Here is a 27,529-nt window from a genome sequence, read left to right as displayed (position 1 = left end):
CCCGGCTAATTTTTTGTATTTTTAGTAGAGATGGGGTTTCATCATGTTGGCCAGGCTGGTCTCAAACTCCTGATCTCAAGTGATCCTCCCGCCTCAGCCTCCCAAAGTGCTGGGATTACAGACGTGAGCCACCGCACTCGGCAACATCATTATATTCTTATGAAAATAGTTTTGACTTTACAGATCTGAAGGGCTCCAAAGAACTTCCGCACATTTCCAGAATACACTCGGAGGAGCTAAGGAAAGGCTGATGCACTGCAGAGAGAACAGCCCGAGAGACCCCGCCATGCCCGCCTGACCTGTGTACAGTGTCCTCTGCAGCTTAGCGCTGGCCCCAAAGCTGCCCACACTCCACCACTCCCTGGGGCCATGGCTCCAGGACCTCCCCAGGGACCTGGACAGCAGGGAGGCCCTCTGGGTTATTCCCAAACTTGAAGCAGGCAGAAGCAGTTGTTTGAAAGCAGCTTTGCTGTGTCTGCCAAGCCAGGAAAGTCAAAGCCCTGCCCTGCAATGTTGCTGCAGATCCTCCATGAGTGGCAGCCAATTTTTAATAAGGCTTATTTAAAAACAAAAACAAATCAGCTTATTTACAGTGTGAAATGAGTTGTGTTCGGCCCTAATCCCCTGTGGTCAGTCAGCACTCAGCACTTATGCCAGCCATCCTGGTCCCTGCAGACCGCCTTAGTGAAGGTTATGTCCCCTTTCTAATGACGAGAGGCAGAAATCCAGTAATGCATTCAGTGCAGTGAAAACTTAATCCCAAATATCATTTTTACTCATATGAGGAACGTTAACCCACTGAAGATTCAATTCGACAAACATTGTCTCCGAATTGAGGTCATCCATTTACTTAATTGTAACATTGTTGCCTCTCACATGAGCTTCCAACCAAGACTCAGGTCAGGACTCTCTGGTGGGTTATATTCATCAGATCTGCGGCTCCCTCCTGGTCAGTGAAGCCAGGAGGGAGCAGGGATTGGCGGTGTTCCCTCCCATCTATGCCCAGCGGAGCTTCCAGAACACTTGGGTATTTAAGGGTGAGGAGAGGCCACAGGCGTGGGGTCATCAGATCCATGCCCCTTTGGGAGCCCTGGGACACCAGAGGAGCCTCTTACGCAGGGAGGCTCCAGGACCTCGTGGGAGAAAGGGTGGAAAGGTTGTGAGCCTGAGAGGAGGGCCCCCAGGTGACTACTCCAGGGCACCCAATTAGTCAGGGTTCTCCAGAGAAGCAGCACCAAAAGGATGTAAACATATAGAAAAGAGCCCAGGTGCTGTGGCTCATGCCTGTAATCCCAGCACTTTGGGAAGCCGAGGCGGGTGGATCACTTGAGGTCAGGAGTTCGAGACCAGCTTGGTCAACATGGTAAAACCCTGTCTCTCCTAAAAATACAAAAAGTAGCCGAGTGTGGTGGCAGGCACCTGTAATCCCAGCTATTGGGGAGGCTGGGCAGAAGAATTGCTTGAATGAACCTGGGAGATGGAGGTTGCAGTGATCTGAGATCGCACCACTGGACTCCATCCTGGGTGACAGAGGGAGACTCTGTCTTAAAAAAAAATAAAAATAAACATATAGAAGAGAGGTTTAGATACTGGCCCCACAATAATGGACGCTAAGAAGTCCCAGGAAAGCCAAGAGTGTTGTTCCAGTCCAAAGGCCAGCAGGCTGGAGGATGCCCAGGAAAAGCCAATGTTTCAGTTCTAGTCTGAAAGCAGGAAAATGCCGCTGCCCCCGTTCGAAGGCAGTGAGGCAGGAGGGATTCTCTCTTCCTTGGAGAAGCAGCAGACTTTTTGTTCTAGTCAGGCCTTCGACTGATTGGCTGAAGCCCACCCACATTAGGGAGGGTCATCTGCTGTCCTCAGTCCCCCCATTCAAATGTTCATGTCCCGTAGAAACACCTCCACAGACACACCCAGAACAATGTCCACCAAATATCAGAGTAGCCCATGGCTCGGTCAAGTTGACATATAAAATTAATCATCCCAAGTACGCAAAGAAAAGGGAGACAAAGATTATCTCCAAATCAGGAGGGAAAGAGTGGCACTCACCCCGAAGCAAGGGAGAGCTGAGAACCGGGTGCCCCACCGCAGGCTGCTGGTAGTATCCAGGACTTGGGGACTTTCCTTTGTGAGATCTTCCTGAGTCCTGCAGTAGCAGGGACCATGACATGTAGTGAAGTTAACTCTGGCGGGTCTGCAGGCCCTGGGAGGTGACCATTCGTAGAGCAGACATTTGAGCAACAGTTTCCATTGCCAACCCTGAGACCAAGCAGGGCCTGCCTCCAGCAGCAGGGACTTTCAAGACAAGGCCACATTTTAGACCAACAACACTCCTGATGACACTTCTATGGCATAAATGATTAATGCTGAGTCTCTAAACAACCAACAATAAGAGAAGAGGACATTGACCAAGGAGAAAAGGAAGGAACGAGAATTCAGAGAACCTGGCCCAGAGCCTGTACAAGGCAACACCTGTGAAATGGTTTGGCTCTGTGTCCCCACCCAAATCTCACCTCAAATTGTAATTTCCATGAGTTGAGGGAGGGACCTGTAATCCCCACGTGTTGAGGGAGAGAGGTGATTGGCTCATGGAGGTGGTTTCCCCCACGCTGTTTTGTGACGGTGAGTTTTCACAGGATCTGATGGTTTTATAAGGCAATTTTCCCTGCTCTCTTACACTGTCTCACCTGGTGCCATCTAAGACACGTCTGCTTCCCCTTCCACCATGATTATAAGTTTCCTGAGGCCTCCCCAGCCATGCAGAACTGTAAGTCAATTAAACTTCTTTTCTTTATAAATTACCCAGTCTCAGGCAGTTCTTTATAGCAGTGTGAAAATGAACTAATATTAATGCAACCTACAAGCATCATCTCATTTAACAGAAAAGAAAACCCAGAAAGGTCATGGTGGCCTTTCTGTAACTAGTCATAAGTAATTATGATTTCATAATCAACAGAATCAAGTGCCTATGATAGGCCTGCCCCTGTGCTTTATGGTATGAATTCTTTTAATCCCTGAAAGAGGGGAACCATTATCCTTCCCATTTTATAGATGGAGAAAGTGAGGCACACAGAAGTGAACTATGTTGCCTGGGGTCAGAGAGCTTCTAAAGGGTAAAGCTGGGATTTGCCTCCAAACAGTCAACTCCATTGTGCCACCTCCTTTGATAAGTGGGTCCCCTACTGGGGTCCCCCAGGTCTGGGTTACACACTGGCCTAAGGCATGACTGAGTGGCATGAAAGCAGGCTTCCTGCTGGCTGAGAAAGCACACCATCCTTCCACCTGATTCTCTCTGGCTCTCGCATTCCTCTTGCCACGGACACAGGCAGCCTCTGAAAGGGGAAACAGCAAATGGGGGAAAAACAGGCAGACACCTAGAGCGAGGCTAGGGAGAAGGTGGCAGCTATAAGGACAGAGTGTAGGTGCCCTGGCCTGTAGGGAGAGCTGACAGGTGGGAACTGGGTGCCTTTCCACTGTGTTGGGGTTCTTATCTGAGGGTTCTTTAGCTTCCCATCCCCACTCCAGGCTCTCCCCTATTGCATTTGTAAACCCTATGGTGACAGTGACAGGGACTCTGTATCCTCTCCACACTCAGTAGACAGTCCATCAACCCAGCAGACCCCCAATCCAAACAGCCTTCTCAAGCCAGCCTTGGGCTTTTCTTTTTCCCTGAGGGAAAGAGCTAAGTCTGCCTTTCCAGTCCAGAACAAGCTCTGAATTTTAATTCTGGATTGAATTTCATGTGGATTGAGCCCAGAGCTATTCGGAGACGGATTAGCAGCCCTGACATTCAGCCTCTAGTCTTTGGGAAAAGCGACCTAAATCAGCACCCATCAAACCCAGCTCACATGAAATTCTCCCTGTGGCTCCGATAAGACTTTTGGGGAAGCTTCTGGCGGGCAGTTCACCACCTTTTCAGAAATACGCCGCCCACGCAGCCAGACCCATCAACACAGTGGGGAGGCAATGAGAGAGGAAGGGCACAGAAGAGCTAAGAGCTAAGATACCTGCAGCCACAACTGCCTTAGATGGGAGGCTTCTCTCCTCGGCCCTTGCTAGGCACCAACATATATATGCCGAAGCTAGGAACCTGGAAAATCGGGGCTTGGATTAGCCAGGGTTCTCCCGAGAAACACAACCAACAGGAGATATTTGCATATACACAGAGGGAGAGAAAGAGAGATGATAAGGAATTGACTCATGTGACTCTGGACGCTGAGAGGTCCCAAGATCTGCAATCAACAAGCCGGAGCCCAGGTGTAGACCCAGCCAGAGTTCAAAGGCCTGAGAACCAGGGAAGCTGATGGTGTAGAAAGTTCCAGTCCAAAAGCCAGCAGACTTGAGACCCAAGAAGAGCTGATGTTTTCGTGTAAAGGCAGGAAAAGTCCCATGTCCGAGCTCAAAGCAGTCAGACAGACCCTCTTTCTCTTGAGAGGGTCAGCCTTTTGTTCTATTCAGGCCTTCACCTGATTGGATGAGGCCCACCCACATCAAGGCCACTTGATTTCCTGAGTCTGCTGCCTTACATGTCCCTCTCATCCAAAATACCCTCACACAAACACCCAGGATAATGTTTGACCAAGTATCTGAGCACCCTGTGGCCCTGTCAGGTTGACAGCCATCAGGCTGGGCACAGTGGCTCACACCTGTAATCCCAGCACTTTGGGAGGCTGAGGCAGGCGAATCACCTGAGGTCAGGAGTTCGAGACCAGCCTGGCCAACATGGCAAAACCCCATCTCTGCTAAAAATATACCAATTAGCCAGGCGTGGTGGCACATGCCTGTAATCCCAGCTATTTGGGAGGCTGAGGCAGAAGAATTGCTTGAACTCAGGCAAGAGAGTTTGTAGTGAGCTGAGACTGTGCCACTGTACTCCAGCCTGGGCAACAGAGTGAGATTCTGTCTCAAAAAAGAAAAAAAAGAAGAAGAAGAAGAAGAAATCAGCCATCACAGGGCTTGAGATGGAAAAAGAAGGGACAATGGGCCACTTAGCATAAAAACACATAAGTGCTACTCAAGAGAGAGCCACAGACAAAGGCCTGATTGTCTTGCCAGTGCCCCAGCCTCAGGCCAAAGCAGGTGCCCAGGCAGGTGTCCCTGAGTGACTACAAAGTAAGAAGGCCCCATGGAGAGGGCTCCCAGGAGCACCCCAGGGTGACAGGATGTGCGAGGTATTTACAACCTGGGCAGTAATTAATTCATTAGCATATCAATCAGAATTTTAAAGGATCTTGCCTCCTATACTCTAAATGAAACTATATGCTGAAACTGCTTGTTAGTGATAAACACTGCAGCACAAATTATTCATTGAATCCTTGTAATAATTACCAACTGATATGTGGAAGTTTCCTGTCTGATCCATGGCTGGCTACGGGGACTGCCTCAAACTCTTCCAAGGACATTCCCAGTAGAATGATGGTCACTAGGTCCCTGGCACCTGGTGCTCTGTTGCAGCCAGAGCTGCACAGTGCCTTGTCCACACATCTTGCCTGGGAACACACACCTACCACATGGTCTGGACACAGAAAGCCTCTGGCACAGTGGCCACCTGCTCCACCTCCTGCTGTGTCGCACCCACCAATGCTGGCTACCCTGGAGTGATGGGCAGTCATGGCATTTACCCTCACTGCCTCTGCCCACATGGCACCTCCCACAGCTGCCAGCATCCTCTCCAGCACCACTCTCAGGCCTGGTGACCTCCCCGGGGCTGCCGTGGGCAATGTTATTTGGTTGTTGATAGTCTCATTAAGTCATACATTTTGCTCCCTGGTATAAGAGGGTTTCAATCTTCTAATCACAATGAAGCCTTAATAGTATGTTCTCATTGAACAGCAGCCCTGAGTCTGAGGGGGTGAGCAGTAATAGGAAGGCAGGGAGACAGAAAGGGCCCAAAGCAGAGGGTTTTTCCTACTGGCTGGAGAGCAGCAGCTAAGTGGAGCAGCCCCACGAGGCTAGAACCAAGGCCTCTCATGCCCACTGAGGAGATTGGGAATGAGCTGCCAAGAGAAGCTAGGAGCACAGATCTGTTTTGAACATCTTCTACACTCTGTGTTCTTAACCACCCAATGGTAAGAATTAAAGATATATGTATACCATGGACTAGGCAAGCACCTGTGGAAGGTGTTTCATAACATTTTGCTTTAAATTTAGTTTTTAAAAACTCTTTAAAGGATATATTCTTATCTCATATTTCATCAGGATGGTGAAGCTCAGAGAGTTTGAATTGGTCCATTCATTCATCCAACCAGAACATGCCAGGCACTGTGCCAAGCACTGGTGATAACTAACCTCAAAAGATGTGGGCCCTGTGCAGTCTGCTGAGCAAGTCTGGCACTAAGGAAACCAGCCCACAAACAAATATGCAATTATCCATCACCATGAAACACAGTAAAGAAAGGTCCAGGGGTGCCATGACATGGGGGTCTACTGCGGGTAGGGACTCAAGGAAAGCTTCCTTCTGGGGGAGCCTACAATCACCCAGTTCCAAAACCAGACACAAGCCCAAGGTCTTGCCCTTTCTCCCATGCCAACTAGTGCCCCTTACTATGCAAAGGAGAATTGAATGGGGGAACTCATCAATTTCCCCTTCGATGTTCAGTCTACATGTCTTGGATGTACCTTGAGCCACTACAGCCCAAAGTTCTCACTTCTACATCCCCACTTCCACATTCCCACTTCCAAATCTCCCTCCCTCCATCCATGTATGAGGTTGTGACAAGTCACACATGAGAAGTTGTTGATGGGACCATTTAGAAAATGTTGAATGACAGCAAGATGCTTTGAGGCCCAGATTCCTTTCCTGACTTTGCTACTTGCCAAGAATGAGACTGAGACATGTGGCTTTACACAAACTGTAAGAAGTCATGCAATGATCATAGTTGCCATTTCCTAAGCACCTACCACATTCCAGAAGCTGACATGCTTTGAATGAGGTATCTGTGGTTGATTGAATTATTAGTCCTGATTCCTCACTCCTCCGTGCATCCATGCTCTTGCTGTGGCCTACCTGTGGTCATAGTGTACTTCCCCACCCCTGGTTTTGGGCTCAGCCGTGTGACTTGCTTTAGCCAATAGGATGTGGCTAAATAAGATGCAAGCAGGGGCTTGAAATGTGCTTCAGCAGTGGAGTTTGCTCTCTTCTTGTGTCTTGCCATTGCTATAAGAAGATATTCCCCCATGCAGCTGCTGCCACCTTGGCCTGGCTCAGAGTGAGATTCATGGGGCAGCCACGAATCTGCCTGAGCCAGCCAGACTTGCCGCTGGAAACAGATTTGGTCCTAGCCAAACCTCAAAACATGAGAAATAAATACTCATTGCTGTCTGCCTCTGAAAGGTGAAGACTGGTTGTTACACAGCAGTAGCTAGCTGATACACTTTCAAACCTTAGAACTCTAAGAGGCAAGTATTATTTCTCCCATTTTACAGATGAAAAAAACAGAATTGAGGTTTCTACATAGGCTTGTGTCATAAAATTAGTAACTGGCAGAATTGGGATTTACCTCTAGGACTTTCTGGGGCTATAGTCCAAAATGTAAGTATTGGTGCTGCCCTGCAAAACCCTGCATTGATGCATACCTGTGATGATGTAACTTTGGATGTGATACAATTGGCAGCAGACCTCTAGAGCCCAGAGCTGCCCAGCTACAAGGTTCACCCAGTCATCCTCAACACTTCTCAAGAATGCCACCTCACATTTAATGTGTGTTAATTTTTAGTCCCCATTTAATAGCATTACAGTAGATCTTACTGTATTACAATCAGTTAGAAAGCAAGAGTAACTTTTAGAATAAAATGTCAGCACATGTTGGGAAAGAGAATGAAGGAAACGGTTTATATATGAGAAGGTAAACATCCCCAAAAGAAAAAGGAGAAATGATTATTATTCTTCAATTCAAGGGGCTGGTGTGCAGCTCTCACTCCAGCAGGAGATCAGTGAGGAGAATCTTGCAGTTAATCAGCCCAGAGCCAGTCTCCAGTTAACTCGGCTCCCCATTTCTTCTCCAGCCTGAGCAGGGGCCCTAAATGAACCAGAGGAAGAAGCAACCAGCAGGACGAAGGTCCCCAGATCCTTGCAGCCTCAGCCACCGGGGGGGGGGGTGCCCCACTATTAGGGCTCCTTGTAGCCCTGCCCCTGGGCTCTGCCACACACAGTTGGGCAGAGGGGCTGTTGCCACTCCATCCAGGCCTGCTGCAGCCCCAAGGAGGAAGAACCGCAGAGCTGTGTCAAGGCTAGAGAGATTATGGGGAAGTTTTGGCTTTAATAGAGGCCACATCCAGGGAGAGCAGGTGGGCGGGGGAACAATGGGAATTGGAATCTGAGATTGAAGGGTTTGGGGTCAAGGTTTGGGCTTCCATCTTTTACTCGTGACCTGAAAGCCAGGAGGGGGTGTGAGTTGCATGTCAGAGGCTTAGTTCTCAAGGAAGGCCTGGGGGACAGGGGATCAGATGCCCTTGGTAGGTGTCAGGCCATCTCTGCAGGCAGATAGCCTCTGCCTCCTACACCCCACAAGCTCGGTAGTGGAGACTTGAGGAAAATAAAGGACAACCATGCGGATCACCAAAATACATCTCAACTGGCCCCATGCTTGCTGTCTCCCCAGACTTGGCCCCGGGAGCCAGCTCTGCCAGGGGCAGGGTGCGCCTTTCCCGGCGTCAGCATTTGGGTCAGGGCTTTGCTATGTGTTTGTTTCTGGGCAGGCTGACTTAAGCAGTGACTAAGCTTGAAAGTTATAAAACTTGATAATAAACCTGTCAGTGAGGCTGTCAGCCGGGCCTGGATGTAGAACCTGGGTGTCTTCTGTGGCCAGGCAAGGCCTCTTGCTTCCAGGTCCTTTGAGGGTCCTAGGCAGCCCCTGCCTGAAATCTGCATAGCTCCCCAGGTCCTTTCTGCTGGGCTGGGAGCGTCCAGCTCTACCGCAGTTTCAACAGCAGGGCTGAGCCTGTGTAGTAAGAGGGGCCAAGATCAGTGTGACCTGATGAATTTCACTCAGGCATTCTCTGAAGCCCTTTTTGAATCTATGGGCAAGAAGCCCTTGGATTTAATGAAGGGGATGGTCTCTCTGGGGATCTACCTCCCAAGGATGCTATTTACACAGAGCGGCGACATAACCCAGAGTCTGAAGAGACTCATCCCATCTCAGCTCAGTCCTGTGACTTGGGCAGGAAGCATCATCTCTCTGAGCCTCAATTTTCCTTAGCTATAAAATGGGAAGGACAACATCATTTGTCCTGCCTGCCCCACAGGCATCGGGCAGGGCTCAAATGGAATACTGTACTCAGAGGATTTGGAAAAGTCCAAAGTGACACATAACAATGAAGAATAGCAAGTCTTGAGTTCAACCCAATGACCTTTACCAAGTGCCGGCTTTGTGCCAGGCAATGCCTGGGCACCAGAGATGCAGAGGTGAGTGAGAGAGAGACAGTTTCTGCCTTCTCTGGGCTCAGCACTCTGCAGGATGCTTGGAGGAGGCAAAAATATATATCAATAGTAACACTAACCAGCATTAATAATAGCTTCACTCACTGAGTGCCTACTATGGCCCAAGCTTGAACTAAGTGCTTTACACACATTAAATCTTTTAAATAGCTAGGTGAGGTGGGCATTGTTATTTCCATGAGACTCAGTGGGATGAAGTCATTTACCCATGGTCACTCAGCTGAGAAGCACAGGTCATCTGATTTCAAAACCTCTCCTCTCCAGGAGTCCACCTTCTACATTTTCTAGCAAGCTCATGTTTTATGTCTGTTTGTTTTGTTGGATTTTTGTGAGTTTCTTGAGACAGGGTCTTGCTCTGTCACCCAGGCTAGAGTGCAGTGGCACAATCTCAGTTCATTGCAACCTCTGCCTCCTAGGCTCAAGCAATCCTCCTGCCTCAGCCTCCCAAGTAGCTGGGAACACAGGCACATGCCACCACGCCAGGCTTTTTTTTTTTTTCTTTTTTTTTTTTAAGTAGAGACAGGGTTTCACCATGTTGCCCAGGCTCATCTCAAACCCCTGGACTCAAGTGGTCCTCCTGCCTCAGCCTCCCAAAGTACTGGGATTACAGGCATTAGCCACTGCGCCTGGCCTCATTAAGGGAGGAGACCACCCCTCATATTGTCTTATGCCCAATTTCTGCCTCCAAAGAAAGAAGAAGTAAAAACTAAAAGGCAGAAATGAAATCCACAAGCAGACAGCCCAGTGCCATACCCTGGGCCTGGTAATTAAAGATCGACCCAGACCTAATCAGTTATTTGCATAAAAAAAAGCACTGTGAAGATCCCTGTCCTGTTATGCTCCATTCTAATTACCAGTGCATACAGCCCCCAGTCACTTTCCTCCTGCTTGCTCAATCGATCATGACCCTCTCACGCGGACCCCCTTAGAGTTGTGAGCCCTTAAAAGGGATAGGAATTGCTCACCTGGGGAGCTCGATTGTTGGAGATATGAGTCTTGCTGAAGCTCCTGGCCGAATAAAGCCCTTCCTTCTTTAACTCAGTGTCTGAGGGGTTTTGTCTGACGCTTGCCCTGCTACACTACAATCCTCCTGCCTCAGCCTCCCAAATAGCTGGGACTATAGGCATGTGCCACCACGCCAGGCTTTTTTTTTTTTTTTTAAGTAGAGACAGGGTTTCACCATGTTACCCAGGCTCATCTCAAACTCCTGGGCTCAAGTGGTCCTCCTGCCTCATCCTCCCAAAGTACTGGGATTACAGGCATGAGCCACTGCGCCTGGCCTCATGTTTTATATAAGGTTTCCTTTTGCAACCTTTAGCAGCAGAACTAAAGAGCTCTGTGCTTTGTTATATCAGTAGTTAAAGGAGATGTGTGTACAAGCATCATCTTTGCTGTTGCGTGTCCTTGTGCATATCACACCACCAGCAGTAGGAGGAAAACCCTCTTGGGCATTTCCCCCCCAGCCAGCTCTTTGAACTTGGACACGTCATGATGTTCTCTGCTCTCCGGCTCACTCATCCTTACAGAGAAGGACTTGGATAAGGCAATCCCCAGAGGGACTTCCCTGCTCTGAAAACCTGTGCCACTCTACGTCAACATCTCCCATTTGGACAAAGAGGGGGAAGGCTTTGCAGTACTTGTCCCAGCTCAGCTTCAAATAGGCTGTGTGACTTTGGGAGAGTCACTTAACCCATCTGGGCTCCAATTTCCCCATCTGTGAACTGGGAACAAAATGTTATTACTCTCCCCACCTCACAGGCTTATAGTGAGGATCAAATCAGACAGAGGCCATGAAAACAGTTTGAAACTTCTCTAACGATGTGGGGATGAGGTATGACTACTACCTCACTAGTTATCACTGACAGACATGGAAAGATGGCCCCAGAAGGTGACTAGAAGGAAGGCAGAGAGCCCTACCTGGTGACCTCTGCTTCCCTCTACACAGAGCTCCACTGTGTGGCGGCCAAACTTCCCTCTGTCAAACATCAGGACTCTACTGGAAGTTGTTCCTATTATATCATTAGTTGTTTTCATTACTCTAATAGCTGACAATCATTTCATGCTTATTCTGTGTCAGGCACTCAGCCAAACGTTCTGTGTTGCTACAGCCGTTCGGGGTCAAATCAAACAAATCCTAGTCATTGAAACGTTCTCTTTTTTAGTCAAAATAGGTCAAAAGAGTTTATGGTAGGTGTCAAGGTTAAGAACATAAGGCAGACAAACAGGGCTCCAATCCAGTCTAAGCTGTTAGTAGCCAACATGACCTTACACATCATAACTTTCTAAGCCTCAGCTTCCCCATCTGAAAAATGAATGAGAAAACACCACTGATCTCGAAGAGATGCTGTGAGCATTTCACTAGGTCGTGCTTGTTCCAGGTGTTAGGAAAAGGGAGCTCCATGGGAGTAGACACGGGTCGGGGACCCACATGCTGCTGGCAGGGGACAAGGCAGGGCTCGGGGGTGTGATGCGCAGAGTAAGGCAAGGTGGTGATGGGGCAGCTAGGGGCAGAATAAGCCCTAAACCCCATTGGCTCAGGAAACACAGGAGGGTTGGGCAGGCTGGACGGGAGTCTCCCTTCCCCCAGGAAGCCCTGCAGACGACCAGGAGTTTCCTCTGCAGACATATTGTCCCAGCCCATCTTCCTGTTCTCCCTCCCTCTCACCTCCTCCCTCTCTTCTCTCCAAACTCCTGGATCAGGGGGAATCTTAGGATTCCAACAAACCTGCCTCGACGATGTCATATCAGGCTGCCCTGCCCCAGGGAAGAAAGGGCCGTGACCAGGACCGCCATCAGTGAGGGAGGAACCAGAACACAGCTGCTGATGGAAAAACACAGAACTTCTGGGAGGAGGAGGCCAGAGGGCGGCCCTGTGAGTGAGGCTGCTCCTCTCCAAGAGGCCATGGCAGTTGCAGCTCCCGCCCTTCAAAACCAAGGGACATGGAATTGGCTCTGTGTCCTCAGTCAGCCAGAGGGGTGGGGGGCCAGGCCTGAGGGGCTGATTCAGGAAATCTAAAGTTGGGCCTGGGGGCATGTATTAACACAGTGCCCAGGTTGTGTGTTTGGCGTTTGCCACATGGCTTCCAGAAGTAAGCTGGGGCATGGAGGAAGTTATTGAAACCCACAAGTCTTAGACTTTGGAAAATGACCTCATTTAGTGCTCTTTTGCCCGTAATTACTTTGGTCTCCTTTCTTCTGCTCAATGGACCTGAGACAATAGCCATCAGAGTGAGGGAACCCAGGGTGACATTGCAGCACCTTCTCCATCCAGAGCTGCCAGCAGGGCTCAGGGACCAGGGAGAGGCAGGTGGCTCCTTCCAGCTCATCTACATACAATGAGCTCGTAAATCAGCTGGGCCATTCTTCTCCCTGCCTAGCTGGCCTCTGTGCCCTGGGTGACTTGTCTGCTGGCCCCAGGCTGGCCTGTACTCAGTAAGGCAAGCTTGGCATGGGGCCTGGGAGCCTTGGCCCGTCCATCCTAGAGGTGGCCCCATGGCTGGAGTGCCCTCCTGCTCACATGGACCTGTCTCCCCACACAGGTGAGCAGCTTGCCTTTCAAGCCGGCATTCAGAAGTGGTCACAGCATTCCCCAGCCCAACCTTCTACTTATTCAAAAACAAAGAGACTAGCCCACGCTAGGCATCCTTTTCCTGCTGTGGAACCACGGGCAAGTTCTCCCACTGAGCTGGTGTTCGCTGTGACATGGGGAGAAAAGTGATTTCTGCTTTGAGGGTTTTTTGTGAAGATTAAATGAGAAGATGCTGCATGGTGACGTCTTTGTCCCCTTGGTGTCTCATGGCGTCCCCTTTCCTCCTGGTCCTTCCTGCCTCCTCCCCTCCTGAATTGTTTCTAGATTCCACGGGAGGAGGCTGCCCTCAGCCCTCCCAGCAGGGCTAAGCCCCTGCTCCAGGAGCTGCTTCCACTTCTTAGAGGGCTCTGTGCCCAGCAGAGGTTGGCTTGTTTTTACCTGTTGGAATCAGAGGATGGCAGGGATTGGGAAGATTCGCTTCCTCTGGAGTATGGCCCCCAGAAAGGTGGAGAGACTATCCCACAACACAGACATTTCAGATCTGGCACTAAACAGATGTCTAGGAAACACGTCATTCAGTCAGTCTGCAAACTCTGAATGGGCCCCTGCTGGTCAGAAGGCTCAAGGAATATAGAGATAAGTCTTTTCCTCAAGGAACTCTTCAGGGCCAGAGGAGACACATCCCTGGAGCCCCATAATAAAAGGCTGCAACTGCAGGGATTTGGGACTTCAAACTCACTGTGCCAAAGGGAAAGTTAAGCTTGGGAAGTGAGTCACCAATACTGCCTTCCTTTTGTTCCCAAACAGATGGCTATAATTTCACAACCTGAGGCCATAGCCTCATTTCCTCTACTCCCTCCTCTCACACATTTACTTTATTTATTTATTTATTTAAGACAGAGTCTCACTCCCTTGCCCAGGCTTGAGTACAGTGGCACGATCTCGGCTTACTGCAACCTCTGTCTCCTGGGTTCAAGTGATTCTCATGCCTCAGCCTCCCGAGTAGCTGGGATTACAGGCGTGTGCCACCACACCTGGCTAATTTTTGTATTTTTAGTAAAGACAGGATTTCGTCATGTTGGCCAGGCTGGTCTGGAATCCTCAGGTGATCCACCTGCCTCAGCCTTCCGAAGTGCTGGGATTACAGGCGTGAGCCACTGGGCCCTGCCCATGTTTATCTTATGTGAAATGTAGATTTACTGAGCCCAAGACAATGCATAATTGACTTTTTCCCTCTTTTCACATGTAAAATGTGATTTATTGAGGCTCATAAGAGCCTCACAAGGATATATCTGTCTGCCTAACTGCCCACCTTCCCTCCCTTCCCCACCCCCTCCTGCTTGCTCATTCTCCTTTAAATATGAAGTTCCCAAAAAACATAGGTCACAGATGCTCCTGTGATTTGTTTTCCCACCCCCAGCTCTCCGTGGATCCTTAATCTTGGCTAAATAAACCTCTAACCAATTGAGACACCAGCCTTTGTCACTTTTGGGTTTACAGAAGTCTTCACGGGTGCGGTTGGGACCGAAAGGTGGGAGTGGGTATCCCCTCATGGGGTAGAAGGCCAGGACTGGCTTCCTGGATAGAAGCCCTCATTTTAAGAACTGGAAGATGAGTTCAGGGTGAGGAAGCAGTGCCAGCAACTGCACAGAGGCACGATGCACATTTGGGAAACCACAGGGTATTCTGTGTGGCAGAGCAGAGGGGCAGGCAGATGGGAAACTAGCCAGAGCACTCAGGGGAGCAGATTCCAGAGGACTTGTGGGTACTCTGACCCGTGGGGAGGCCAGGACTCAGGGACAGGACATGATTGGACTCATCGCTCGTGCAGCACAAACCAGAGGGGAGGCTGAGGCCCCGAGGCTAGAGCACAGCAGCTGGAGCAGGCCTGGCCTGGAAAGTCACTGTGTTCAGCTGCCTGTTTGCATGTCACTTGTTCCAGGGTAAAAATCTACTTATCAAGGAGTAGAGACCAATTAATACTTCTTACAGTATTGCAAGAGAACCTTAAAGGACCACCCCCACACCCTCCCCCTGGCACAAACATCTACACACACAGGCACACTCATGCACTTATGCACAGAGCCACACAGTGATCCCAAACACCAGCCCTGCACCTTCCTCAGGCTGGGCATCCCGGGCCACTTCTCTTGGCCCAGCACATGCAGCTTTCCCAGATGGTGATTCAGGGCCTTGCTGAGGACACCTCCAGTGAGGACACCTCCAGGCAGCTCCACAGGCAACAGAACACTCATTTTCAGAGTCGCTTCTTTTTAGCCCCATGAGCCAGCTTTGAAGCCAGCATTTTCCATCTTCCCAAATCACTAGGATCCAAAAGAAAATGATAAGGAAACTAAATTCACCCTCCTGGAAAAATGGAAAACTTGGAGCACATTTCTTCATTTTTGTTGCATCTAATTCCATTGTTCTTAGGCCCGAGGGCGTATTAAGAATCACTTGTGTTTGTTAAATGCTAATCTCAGGTCTCACCTCCAGATATGCTAGCTCTGTAAGTCAGTGTGGAGCTCAAGAATTGGCATTTTTAAGGTGCCCAGATGGTCAGAGATCACACTTTGAGAAAACAGAAATGTGGCATATTAGCCACAAAAGTGTTGAGGCTAAGGTGACATTTCCTCCCTCTCTCACTTTCTCCCTTCCTGTGTGACCTTGGCTAGTTATTGCATCATTGAAGCTGTCATAACAAGGCAGGAAGGAAGAAATTTCCTAACTGCGCTGACTTCACCAGAACCCCTGCCTCCCTGAGCAGGGAGAGGTGAGGAGTGGCAGATGTTGTTGGCTGCCTACCCAACAGCCATCTTCTTCCCCAGTCCATGCCTCTACACTCTTTCTTGCTGAATAGAACCCCCATTCTGTTCAGGAAACAAGGACTGTGTGTTACATAGCCCTGGCCCCAGGAAGGAATCTTGATCAGTGAGGCAAGAGGTATGTCTGCCTCCCCAAAATGTCCTGATCCCAGAGGTGAGCAGAGTCACAGGTTCAAGGAGTTCCTAGTACTTCCCCTAGAACTACAGCTGAAGCCCTTTCCTCAGCCAGTGCAGCTTCTGGCATCTGAGGCAGATCCCAGCAGAGGACACCAGTGGCTGGAGATGTCTGCCTGGTCCCTCTAGGGTTCCAGCCTTTAATTTGGTCTCATGCTTGCTCTACTGCTCACTGTGGCTGGCTCTGAGAGGTAGGATTAGAGCCCAGGAGGCAAGTATGTCCACGTTTTACTTTAATTACATCTCGCTGACCTGATTGCAATGAAATCCCTTAAAATGAAGGTGGGGATTGGTGGAGAACAGGAGGGGGTGGGAGGGTGTGGTCAAAAGAGACTTCCAGGACTTGCCTACAGCAAAAACGTCCTGGGTTGAGGCAGGTGGAGGAAAGAGTGGTGCCCAGCCCTTAAGTTCTTTCCCTGTCCCTTCTTGCTTCCAAACCCTGGCTTTGGTACCCACAGCCTGAACCCACTGATATGGTTTTGCTGTGTCCCCACCCAAATCTCATCCTGAATTCCTACATGTTGTGGAAAGGACCTGGTGGGAGGTAATCGAATCATGGGGGCAGGTCTTTCCTGTGCTGTTTTCATGATAGTGAATAAGTCTCATGAGATCTGATGGTTATTATAAGGGCTAGTTTCCCTGAACAAGCTCTCTCTCTGCCTGCTGCCATCCATGTAAGACATGACTTGCTCCTTGTTGCCTTCCACCATGATTGTAAGGCTTCCCCAGCCACATGGAACTGTAAGTCCAATTAAACCTCTTTCTTTTATAAATTGGGCCAGTCGTGGGTATGTCTTTATCAACAGCATGAAAACGGATGAATACACCCACCCTTGCCCTTTCAAGTCTTGTTTCTTCTGTCCATGAGGCTTATTCAGAGGCTATATTCAGACCCTAACTCCAAAGCCAGTCTGGGAGCAGAGCCTGGGTGAAGCCAAAAGTTGCCTTTATTTGATTCTTTTCTGGGCTACTCATGGTATTGCTCTAACACTGCTTCTACCATTGCCTTTTTAAAAGATCTAATAAGTGATTCTTAGATATGCCAAAGAGGTGTAAAATATAACATAATTCATACCTGCATGCCCACCATTCAGCTTAAGAAACAAAGCATTTACCAATGGAGTTGAAGCTGATCCATTCTCTCTTCCCCCTCCTCAAAATCAGCCGACTCTTGTGCCTATCATATGGATTAAGTTTGACTACAAATAACAGAAAACCCAAAATAGTTACTCAAGTGAGCTAGAAGTTTACTGACCCTTGTAAGAGAGAGCTAGAGGGAAGCAGTTCAGGGCTTCTGTGGGAGCTCCACAGTCCCCAGGACCAGCTGTCCCTGAGCTGCCACCTGCAGCACCATTTACACCTCCTGGACCAAGAGAGCTGCCACACTCCAGCCATCTCATCTACTTCAAGCCAGCAAAAAAGGAGAAATGAAGGAAAGAAGGGCATGTCACCTGCCTTAAGGGGACTTATTGAAAGTTGTACACTATGCTTCCCTTACATCCTATTGGCCAGAACTTGTCACAAGGCCACACCCAGTTGTGGGAGAAGGTAGAAGATGTCATTTTTATTCCAACGGGCTATGTGAAAAGGAGAATGAAATTGGGAGACCTCTAGTGGTCTCTGCCACATCATAGTCTTAACCAATATGCCGGCTTAGGACACTAAATTGCTGAGGAATGGAGAATGTTGCTTTTTAATTTTTTTAATTTTATTTATGTATTTATTTTTGAGATGGAGTTTCACTCTTGTCACCCAGGCTGCAGTGCAATGGCGTGATCTTGGCTCACTGCAACCTCCACCTCCTCATTTCAAGCTATTCTCCAGCCTCAGCCTCCTGAGTAGCTGGGATTACAGGCATGCACCACCACGCCTGGCTAATTTTGTATTTTTAGTAGAAACAGGGTTTCACCATGTTGGCCAGGCTGGTCTCAAACTCCTGACCTTAGGTGATCCACCCACCTTGGCCTCCCAAAGTGCTGGGATTACAGGCACAAGCCATTGCGCCCAGCCAGATGTTGCTTTTTTAAAAGAAATTTTTAGTATATGCCAAAAAAAAAAAGATATAGATAATAGAGCTCAATGAAATCTCATAAATGAATCATGATATAGACCGTAACCAACACCCCAGAAAGGCCACCTCATGCCAAACAAGAGTCTGATTAGAAAATAAAATCCCAGGTTAGTAGCTGTCTCATTCCATGTTGGTTCATGAGAATTTAGTTTGCATCACTCCTTGTTCTTAGAGGACTAAGTTTCCAACTCCTTGTTCTTAGAGGACTATGTTTCCAGTTTCTGGTAATACTGGTGTTTCTCTTGACGAACCAGCTGAAACTGAGTGAATTTCCCTTTAGAAAAATCACAATCCACAGGGGGTTATATCCATGGATTTAGTTATAAGCTACATGAAATAAAGAGAGATGGCATTTATTGTGCGTCTATTGTGTCAGCTTCTGTGCCGAATGAAGATGCTGCTTTTGAAAATACAACCAGTGGAAACACTGCTGTCCCCGTTCCTGGATCTGTCACTGACTGGGGCTGTGTGATGTCACTTGAACCTGAAGTCACTTGAGCTGACTCTGCCTTCGTTTTCTCATCTGCCAAATGGGGATAATAAAGTGATAATTAAAAGAGGAAAATGTTGCCAACATGGTCTATAAATATAAAGGTCGGGCCGGGCACAGTGGCTCATGCCTGTAATCCCAAACCTTTGGGAGGCCAAGGTGGGTGGATCACCTGAGGTCAGGAGCTCAAGACCAGCCTGACCAACATGGTGAAACCCCGTCTCTACTAAAAATACAAAATTAGCCAGGTGTGGTGGTGCACGCCTGCAATCCCAGCTACTCGGGAGGCTGAGGCAGGAGAATCACTTGAACCCAGGAGGCAGAGGCTGCAGTGAGCTTAGATTTTGCCACTGCACTCCAGCCTGGGCAACAAGAGTGAAATTCCATCTCAAAAATAAATAAATAAATAAATAAATAAATGTAAATCCCAGTGTAGACATTGCTTCCTTCCCCTTAGGAGGCCAAGTGTTTGACGGAGCTGTACCTACACAGTGCATCTTTCCACTGAGCTTGCCTCCTGGCTCCTAAGTGCCATGAAGGCAGAGGCCATCCCCACCTCCCATCCCTGAGCTGATGATGGAGTGAGCACTGAGACACATTCGATGGATGGAGCCAAGGGCTTGCTGTGTTTCCTTTTTCAACTGAATCTGAGTCATGCCTCCCTTTGCCTCCCATTGCGGCCCTCCTCTCCTTGATTTCTGGAACAATCAGGCTATCTGTGTGTTTTAATTTATGCTGCCTTCTTCCCTTCCTTTCTTGCTCTTTTCATACTTGCCAGCCCATATATATTTAGCTCTTTTCATCTTTCTTCATAAATCATTCCTGCAAGTCAAGTCCCTGAAAATGTTTCCCCTGAAATCCCTCCAAACAGTATTTGAAACACTTACCTCCTGATAAATGCAACATGGACAATTTGGCCTGTCACCACTGCCTTAGTGCCAGGAGAAAGACAATAAGGAAACTGGGGTGCAGGCTCTAGCACTCCGTGCTTTGTATCCCCTTTCTTTTAAAGATGCTGATGGCTGGGCGTGGTGGCTCACGCCTGTAATCCTAGCACTTTGGAAGGCCAAGGCAGGCAGATCACTTGAGGTCAGGAGTTCGAGACCAGCCTGGCCAACATGGTGAAACTGCAGCTCTACTAAAAATACAAAAATTAGCCAGGTGTGGTGGTGCATACCTGTAATCCCAGCTACTCAGGAGGCTGAGGCAGGAGAATCGCTTGAACCCGGGAGGCGGAAGTTGCAGTGAGCTGAGATGGCGCCATCGCACTCCAGCCTGGGGGACAAGAGCAAAACTCCATCTCAAAATAAAATAAAATTATAATTAAATTAAATTAAATTAAGATGCTGAAACAGCATTGAAAGGTCCGGGGTGTTAATTTACTTTATGGTCTTCACAAGGAAGGAATAATCTGGGGTAAAGGGTCTGGGCTGTAGCATCTGAATGTCTGAGTTAAAATCCTGGCTTGGTCACTTATCTGCTGTGGAATCTTGGCCAAGTTACATGACTTTTCTGTGTCTCAACATCCTCAGCTGTAAAATGGGAATGAGAGTTTACCTTACTAGGCAGTTATGAGAATTAAATAAGTTCATTCACACCAAGTTCTTAGCATGTTGCCTGGGACGTGGTAAGTGCTTGACAGATTTTAGCTTGTTGTGTTTTTTCCTGGGTCTACCCAGTCTCCATCCTTTTCATCATTATTACTGGCAGAACCCTTGTTTTATGTTGGATGCCAATATAACCCGAGTTTTAAAATAATAGCTTTTTCTGCCTTTTCCTGCAGCCAAAATGTCATGTGACACAGCTCTTGCCAGGGAGATGACAGCTGGAATGGTGAGTAGTGCACCCAGAAAAGCTTTTTAAAGGGAGCAGACTGAATTGCCATGTTCCTATCTGCCTTTCTCCCCTTTTTCCTGTTTAGAATGTGAATGTGATATCTGGAGCTTCAGCAGCCGTATTTGGACCATAAGCCCAATTTGAGAATGATAGTCACGTGCCCAGGATGATGAGACAGAAAGACAAGAGGAGCCTGAGTCTCTCCTCCCAGATGGCGCTGTGGAGCTGCCGTACCAGCCCTGGGCCGCCTGCCTTTGGACTTCTTGTAACCAAACAAATGAATAAATAACCCCGTAATCTCTGTAAGCCCCCACTTGTCAGGTTCCTATTAGCAGCAGCAATGCACAATTCCTAACTGCTGTAAGCATAGTTTCCTGATGGGGAGCAGCTCCAATCAGAACTGGATGAGATCCTGAAGTGGTTTGTAAACTGCATTCTGCAGGAGCTGAGGGGTCCCATGAAGCCCCCTCTCAGACGGGAGATCGGAGTAGGAGGAGTAAGGGACCACGCTGCCTCTCCCCACCTCATCTTTTTTCCAAGTTTGTTTTAACTTATTGTAGGGGGAGAGGTGGCCCAGTTAGGCTTTGCAGAAAGAACAGATTTCAGGACAAAAAAATAAAAGGTTTGGAAGTCACTCTTCTTGTCCAATCCCCTCATTTTACAGATGAGTGATCTGAGGCCCCCAAAACGTCTTGCCAGTCAAGCTCAGCCAGGCAGAGCCAAGAGGAGAACCCAAGTTTTCTGCTCTTTCCGGGGGCCCTGCCAAGTGCTGGAACTGCCACACACAAAAAAAAGCCGATCCAAAGAGTTCACAATCGCTGACGAAGTCCCAACCCACCGACCTCTGATGGGCTGCCTGCTCTTGGGGGAATTGGACAGGGCCCCTCCGGTTAAAACTAATGAGGGCTGGGAATGCCCTTTCAGGGCCCTGGGCAGCCAATTTGCCCTCCTGCTGAGAGAAAGTTGGAGCCGGTTCCTCTTCTGTCTTTATAGTAATTCATTCACTGTTTGTTTATTTTTTTTAAAGCACACACACATTAGATGTGTGAAGCAAAGGGGGTGAATGGGTGGCATGAAATCCTCAATGCATAGGGCTCTTTGTCTCTGTTCTTGTAGTTCTCCTTTGCAAAATGCTCACTTAATCAATTCAAGATCAATGGCTGCTAAGTCGCAGCTGTAAACACCATCTCATTCAAGGTCAATTAGAGCAGCCCAGTGTTCTGTAGCAGGAAGTTTAACTGTGGGAGGGGGACGGGGAGGGCCTTTATCATGGAGCCTTCAATAAGTGTTTACAGAGCCCGTCCTTGTGGATTTGCCCTGTGTGGGCACATCGGTCAACTTGGTAGAAAATACATCGCCACATGAGTGGAATAACTAGATGTTATAATAATTCAGAATATCTCATTCCAGGACTTTCACTAGAAACTCTTTTCCTCATCCCTCCATTCTATCCATCCATCCATCCATCCATCCATCTACCCACCCACTCCACAATTATTTCGTGAGCAGCTACTCATGTATCTAGCACTGGTGCAGAAGAAAACAGGCAGGGTCCTCACTTGGAGCTTTTTTGAGGGGAGTGTAGAAAGCCTGAGAATGGGCATGTAAATGAGTGGACAGAGAAGGGAGCCTGTGACAGCATCGTCCTCAGCTGGAGAAGCAGCCCAGAGAAGGCCACACTGCACCCCCTCCATGGGGCAGCCAGGACAATGCAGGCCCCCTTACCCTCAGCCCCACCCCATCCCAACCCCAGGGCTCTGCTTTCCAGCTATGATGAACTCACGGGGCCTCTCAGAGTATTCACTGATTATCAGGGGCCAGGCTCAGTGTTAAGTATTCAGCTCAGATTCTTCTGCTGAAGTCCTTTTGGAAACAGGTTTTTCCCCCTACCCTCAGGTGCTCACAGGGAGACAAGGGCTGCAAAATCTCTCACAGGAGCCCAAGTACCAGGGTGAGCTTAGCAGCCCTTCACTTTGTGAGCACTGGGCAAGGCCCAAGACTGCTTGAAGACTCTTATTTGTAAACTCCAAAGGCTTCAGAACAGCTGTGTGATGCAAAAGAAAAAATCGCCATAAAATCAGGTTTCACGAATGCATTCAGCAACTATTTTAAGGCATGGAGGGGAACCAGAATAGATGCTACACTTGGAATTAGAGACCCAAGTTCAAATCCTTCCACCACCTCTCATTCTTCAGCAGGTCCTTAATTTATTGAGACTCACTTTCCTAACTTGTAAAGTGGTGCTAACACTATCCCACTCATGTAACTGTGATGAAGATTTCTTTTTTACATGGGATTCCATAGCCGGTGACAGAATCTGCGCTGGAGGCAGAGAGATCCACTAAGAGACTGGGAGAGTGGCTTAGGCCAGGGGCACTAATGAAATATTGCAGATGAGAACAATGGCTGGGAAAGATGCCGAAGTGCTAAGATCAACAGGACTTGGCAACTCCCTACAGAGGGATGGGGGATCACCATTCGTGAAGGCAAGGAACTGGGAGAAGCTTGGGAGACTTGGTGGGCAGTGGTGCCATTGACAACCACTGGGGACACCAAAGATACTCTGTTTGGGAGACCAGTGGGCCAACCAGGTAGTCATCAGTAGGCACCTGGCAGCTGGAGACCATGGGAGTCATCCACAGGTGGTCGTTGAAGACATGATAGGCATGGGTGAGGTCTGGTAGGAAACACATGCCATTTTTGACGGTCCAACATAACACACACCTTCAAACAACTGCTCCTCCTCCATTGCCGTCATGAGTGTTTGCAGGACTGACAGTCCCCATAAAATGCAATGGGAGATAAGAGGCCTGGGCCCCTGGTCATCCCAGCAGGCAGCTCCCTTGGCCATGTGATTGCTGTAGTTGGGAAGATAGGACTCAGCATGGGGACACTCAGAGTCCTTCCTGGGGATTTTTAAATTTGGAATTAAAAGAGAAGGGGCTTTGTCTTTTGCATCCCCGAGTGGGAAGGAACTGAAACATACCAGGGGCCATCTACTGTGGAATATGAAGAAAGCTAATTTGTTGGAGAGAATAAAGCCAATCAGAGGAAGCAGAGCTGAGAAATAGAGAGGGGGAGAATCCTGACTGCAACGTGTTCCTGATTCCAGTCTCAGAAACTCCCAAAGCTTCTGTGCTTTCCACAGCACTTCCTTCAGTTCTTTGAGCTACCACAGGCATGAGAGCCATTAAATTCTCTCTTTTCAAGTCAGATTGAATTGGGTTTCTATCACTTGCACTCCAAAGAATCTTAGATAACTTGGCTCTCAAAGGCAGAAAGATTACATAGCTGACTTTTAACACTTTACTATCCATACACCCACTTCAGAAGCCGATGGAAAGCTCTGGATGAACACAAGAAAGGTTGTCTACAAGTTCAAGGTGGGGGAATCTCATCAAAGAGTCCAGTCATGGACTCCTAGAACCTCTGGGATACGGGAAACAGCAGAGAGCCTTGGGCTGATCCTTGGGAGACAGGTCATTTTCAGGAGACAAGAGGAGAAAGACTTGGGCCAGAGGCAGAATGAAAAGATCGTAGAAATGGAAGGAGAATCAAGAAGGGACAGCATAGTGGAAGCCAAGGAAGAAGAATACTCAGAGGAAGTTCCCGCCAGTGCATTGATAAAGGCTGTGGAGTTTGGGAACTGCATAATGGATGTTTCGGCGAGCTTAGCAAAGAAGTCATGGAGCAGCTCACAGAAGCCAGGTTGCAGGGAGGGTTCCTAAGAAGGAGTGAACCTTGAAAACACTATGCTAAGTGAAAGAGGCTAGATACAGGGGCCACGTATTCTGTGATGACATTTATATGAAGTATCCAGGATCAAATAGGGAAATCCACAGAGGCAGGAAAGAGATTGCCAGAGGCTGAGGAAGGGGGAATCAGCAGTGACTGCTTAACAGGTACAAGATTTCTTTTCAGGGTGATGAACTAGATAGTGGTGGTGGCTGCACAACACAGCAAGCACACTAAAAACCACTAAAGTGTACGTTGTTGTTGTTGTTGTTGTTGTTGTTGTTGCTGCTTTTGGAAACAGGGTCTTGTTCTGTCACCCAGGCTGGAGTGCAATGGCAAGATCTGGGCTCACTGCAACCTCCACCTCCTGGGTTCAAGTGATTCTCCTGCCTCACCCTCCCAAGTAGCTGGGATTACAGGCACCCACCACCACAACCAGCTAATTTTTGTATTTTTAGTAGAGACAGAGTTTCACCAAGTTGGCCAGGCTGGTCTCAAACTCCTGACGTCAGGTGATCTGCCCAACTCGGCCTCCCAAAGTGCCAGGATTACAGGCATGAGCCACCGCGCCTGGCTTAAAGTATACATTTTAAAGGGGAAATATTATGGTATGTAAATATGATCTCAGTTTCAAAAGCGAGTGGGGGCTGGTGGAAGGGAAGCAGCAAGAATAGAGCCTCCATGGAGATGCTTGGAAGAGGATCTAAAGGAGCACTGGGTGATACCTGGAGGGAAACAGCAGGATCAAGGAAATGATTTTTTAGGATGAGAAACTCTGACCTCAGAGGGAAGGTGGGCGTGGTGGACAGAATGATGGCACCAAAGATGTCCCTGTCCTAATGCCTGGAACCTGTGAATATATTACCTTACATGGCAAAGGGGACCTCAGATTGCAGGTGGAATTAAGGGCGCTGATCAGCTGACCTTAGCATAGGGAGATGATCCCTGGTTATCTAGGAGGCCCTGTGTAATCACAAGGGCCCTTAGAGGTATGACTAGGAGGCAGAACAGTCGGTGTCAGGAGGTGAGATCTGAGAAAAACTCAACTGGCCAAGGCTGGCCTTACTGATGGAGGAAGGGAGTCACAGGCAGAGGAATGTGGGCAGCCTCTAGAAGTCAGAAAAGGCAAGGAAATGGACTTGACCCCAGGGCCTCCAGAAGAAAAAACAACACTGTAGACACCTTGACTTCAGCCCCGTGAGATGCATGTCAGACATCTGACCTGCAGAACTCTAAGATAAGTCTGTGCTGCTTTAAGCCACTACATTTTTGGTCACTTGTTACAACAGTGATAGGAAACCAATACAGTGGGATGTTCCAAAGATGGGGATGACTAAATATCAGGAGGAAGCCGGTGGCTATGAGATGGCGGCGATGTGAGAAGAACACTGGCCTCAAAGCCAAATGATGTGTGAAACCCCAAACTACCACTAACTTAACTGCACTGTCACAGGCAAGTCAGCCCTCCCCTCGCTGGGCCTCAGTTTTCCCACCTGTGAAATGGGAGCATTGGGGTGATGACCTCTAAGGGATCCACCAGCTCTGATGCTCTGGTCCCTCAGGCTTTGCAGCTGCAGTCATTAGAACAGCATATGCTGGGTCTGCCTCTGCCAGGGTCCATAGGGAGCTGACCTGATTGTTTTGGTTCGTCAGAGAGGCTGCCCTACTGAAGGATGATGGCAAGGGACACTCAGCTACTTTCCACAGAAGCAGCAGGGTTGAGAGGATCAGGGATACTCCCACTATCACCATCCCCATAATATATGTATTAGTCCATTTTCACACTCCTGTGAAGAACTACGTGAGGCCAGGCCCAGTGGCTCACCTCTATAATCCCAGCACTTTCAGAGGCCAAGGTGGGCGGATCACTTGAGGTCAGGAGTTTGAGACCAGCCTAGCCAACATGGTGAAACCCCATCTCTACAAAAAATACAAAATTAGTTGGGCATTGTGGCTCACGCTGTAATCTCAGCTACTTGAGAGGCTGAGGCAGGAGAATCGCTTGAACCTGGGAGGTGGAGGTTGCAGTGAGCCAAGATCACACCACTGCACTCCAGCCTGAGCGACAGAGCTAGACTCCACCTCAAAAAAATAAAAATTAAATTAAAAAATAACTACCTGCGACTGAGTAATTTATGAAGAAAAGAGGTTTAATTGACTCACAGTTCCACAGGTTTAACAGGAAGCACGGCTCAGAGGCCTCAGGAAACTTACAATCATGTTAGAAGGCAAAGGGGAAGCCAGCACGTCTTACCATGGTGGAGCAGGAGAGAGAGAGAGCGAAAAAAGCCACACACTTTTAAACCATCAGATCTCATGAGAACGCACTCACTAGCACGAAAACAGCAAGGGGGAAATCTGCTGCCATGATCCAACCACCTCTCACCAGACCCCTCCCTGACACATGGAGATTACAATTCAATATGAGATTTGGGTGGGGACACAGAGACAAACCATATCAACATATATCTTCCCAGTCCCCTGAAAGTTAGTAGGGGCTCTGTCAACTGTCTCCCAGTGGCTGACTTTGTTAATGAGTTTTGGTTTCAGAATCCTCCTCAACACAGTGCCCCACAAAGCCACTGTCAACTCAGCAGGACTGGCAGGTGAGGTGATGTCTATATGGCAGCCTCGGGTTGAGATATCGCTGATACCAGCAACTTCCTTGAAGCCATAAACCCCTTTGGGATTAGGTAAAACCTTCAAATTCTTTCCATCATAAACAGCAAACTGTGGGTTAATTAGTTCACCAAGGTTCTGGAGGAGATTCCTGATTTCAAACAATAGAAATCATCTCTGGCCAACTAAAGAGAAAACACTAAATCTCTATTGAAAACATTGAGTTGCTTACAAAATTTGACAAGAAGAAGAGGCAAGACCGTAGAAATTAACAGTGAGAACAGTCACGTTCATGACACAGGAAAAGTGTGATTGAGGCAACACTGTTGGCATGGCTCCCCACCCCGGCCACTGCATTGGCACCTCAGCTGCCGCCCTGAATAGCCTCTTCCTGAGCTCACCTTTTTGGGTCACGCTCAGGATTGAAAGTCCCAGGAGAAAGCGTCAGTTGCCTGAGCATAGGTTGAGTGCTGCCCCCTGGTGGCCGAGAGCAGAGAGACCGCCTCTGTCCCAATCCACTCACTTCCTCCAGCAGCTGGGGGGCCCTTCCCACCCTAACCCACTCTATGGAAGAATGCACCCTAGTACCAAGTGGCTTCACGTGCTAGGTCCCTTAAAAGGGTCTAAGGTTCCCTGCACTCAGATAATTTACTATGGAATGTTCCTTCTAGAAAAGACTTGAAACCTACTAGTTCAACACTCCTGATCCAGAAGCACAGAAAGGCTGGTTAGTGTTGGCACCAGGGCTGCACACGGGCCTCCCAGCTTCCCATCCAGTGGTCTCCCTGCCCCGAGCCAATGTCCTCCTGCCTGCGAC

General features: G+C 48.6%; 1 long non-coding RNA gene across 1 annotated transcript in view; it reads left to right on the top strand.

Moving 5' to 3' along the window:
• Positions 1–20,639, top strand: part of LOC134740218 (uncharacterized) — a 28,832-nt gene extending 8,193 nt beyond the window's left edge. Inside the window, exons 2-3 of the long non-coding RNA XR_010127514.1 lie at positions 20,306–20,355; positions 20,444–20,639. This is a non-coding gene — a long non-coding RNA (uncharacterized LOC134740218). The remainder of the gene's footprint in view (positions 1–20,305; positions 20,356–20,443) is intronic.
• Positions 20,640–27,529: the final 6,890 nt, after the last annotated feature.

This window comes from Pongo pygmaeus, chromosome 8 (genome assembly GCF_028885625.2).
Source record: "Pongo pygmaeus isolate AG05252 chromosome 8, NHGRI_mPonPyg2-v2.0_pri, whole genome shotgun sequence".
Taxonomy (NCBI): Eukaryota; Metazoa; Chordata; class Mammalia; order Primates; family Hominidae; genus Pongo; species Pongo pygmaeus.
Note: the sequence above shows the minus strand (reverse complement) of the source record. Positions and strands in the feature narration are given on the sequence as shown.